This window comes from Suricata suricatta, chromosome X (assembly GCF_006229205.1).
Source record: "Suricata suricatta isolate VVHF042 chromosome X, meerkat_22Aug2017_6uvM2_HiC, whole genome shotgun sequence".
NCBI classification, from domain to species: domain Eukaryota; kingdom Metazoa; phylum Chordata; class Mammalia; order Carnivora; family Herpestidae; genus Suricata; species Suricata suricatta.
This window is the reverse complement of record NC_043717.1, coordinates 27,978,334-27,980,349: the sequence shown is the minus strand read 5'-3', so window position 1 is coordinate 27,980,349 and position 2,016 is coordinate 27,978,334. Positions and strand designations below refer to the sequence as shown.

The 2,016-nt window shown below is 38.4% G+C and overlaps 1 pseudogene; it reads right to left on the bottom strand.

Annotated features, from left to right (window-relative positions):
* Positions 1–1,321: 1,321 nt before the first annotated feature.
* LOC115283998 lies at positions 1,322–1,702 on the bottom strand (annotated as a pseudogene).
* Between the last annotated feature and the right edge of the window lie 314 nt (positions 1,703–2,016).

Genomic DNA, 2,016 nt, shown 5'->3' with positions numbered 1-2,016 from the left:
TACATTTTTTAGTCTTTACTAATTACCTAAGGAGAGAAATACCTTCCATTAGCCCTGATTGGGATTCTGAGGCTATCTCAGACTTTCTATGGGTGCACCTGCTCCATGATTATTGCTTTGTCTTGTGGCAGAATTCTTAAGCTTGGATGCCTTTTCTGGATCCTGCAAGGTACCAGCCAAAGTGCTGACAGCCTTTATTTTGTTAACCGAAGTGTGGACCTAATGCTCAAATTTGTGGTCCCTCCCTTGGCTGTAGATTCTGACCAGCTTTGTATGTATGCTTTCTAGCAACTACCAAGCTCTCATTCACCACTGTCATTGGAAGTACACAAAGGGAGATAACCACAGAGTGGGAGGGTGTGTGCCTGAGGCACATAGAATACTGGGGGTGCCCATAGGCTAGATGGGGAGAATAGGTGGTCACAGCATCCCCAGAGGCTCCTGGGTAGACTTCTTGATGGGGTCTAAAATGCATTTAGTAGGATTCACTTTTTTTCAATGCCCTCTGAGAGTCCTATATGCCATTCTCTCAGTCTCTCCCCATTCCCTAGCCATGTGCCTCATGATTCACTACTCTGGATGTGGTGAGAGAAAAATGGGCCCCTTTGGCAGCATCCTGCACATCAGTAGAAGCTGGGGGACAATTGTTCATTTTCAAACTGCAGTCTTCCCATTTATTTTCTCTGTAGTCCTTACCAGTTGCTTTATTTCCCTAAGCCCTAATTTCCTTATCTCTGTAATAAATATAAAAATATGAAGTAAGACAGATAATGGTACTTGATATATAGAATGTGCCTCAAACATGAAAACCATCATCATGTTGTTTTTGTTATTATTATTAAATTTGCTATTATTTTTATTACCATTATCTTTGAATTTTCTGGCAAGTAGAATCTTATTTTAATGTCTAGCTCAAATATCATCAGTTCTATATAAACTTCTCTGATCATTTCCTCTAAAAGTGATTTGTTCCTACTCTAAATTCTTATAATACACATTATCTGATCTTTGAGTTTGACTGTGTGTCATCTTTCTAACTAGGCTATAAAGTTATATAAGGACCATTGTTTATATATTTGTGTACCTCACTCCTAAGAATCAAAATGTGTTGAATGATTAAAAGATTGAATTAATCACTGTACTGTAGCTCTGCTGATAAATGGACAAAGCTCATAACTACGTTTGGACATGCTGTGAAATTCTAGGTTTTATAATGTTCAGAGTTTAGGCATTTTCATATTGGATCTTGGTTAAAAAGATACTGTAAAAATAATATGGACAATTTTTTTTTCATTTTATATCTTTATTTGACAATCCGCAATTAGTTCTCATCCATGTTAATGGCCTGTACATTTTTCAAAGTGGTGACACGTACATAGGTAACCAACGTATAGAGCTTGTTTGGTGACTCTTCATCCTCGTTACGTTTTCTGGACAACCGCACACGGATACGATATGGAACATTCCTTATTCCTTTGGCCCAGACAGCTTTGTTGAGCCTGGTGTCAATGTGCACATCAGGGGTTCCCATCTCCTTCATAGCAAATTTCCGGATCTCTTTGAGTGCTGGAGGGGCACGCTTCTTGAACCCCACTCCATGGATGCGCTTGTGAATGTTGATGATGTATTCTCTGGTCACTACCTCGCTGATGGCAGAAAGGCCCTTCTTCTCGCCACCTTTCTTTGTGGGAGCCATTTTGCCTGGCCCGGGTTGTAAAGCAGACAATTTTTTTTAGTTTAAAGAGATTAATAAATGTTTTTTTTCCATTTATTACAGTTTGTGCATATTCAGAATTGCCTCTAGAACTTTCAGTATCCCAGCATGTATAGCTACAGGAAGCTACTTAGGTGAATGTAAATACCTGTTATTTCTGAGCCCTACATATACTTAAAACCAAAAAGATGGCTATAGTAATAATAATGCCATTTGTTTTTATAGTGCCCTATTATTATTTCAGAGAGCTCAACTGTCACCATGTAGTCATATAACACAACAAGGAAATTCATATTATATGT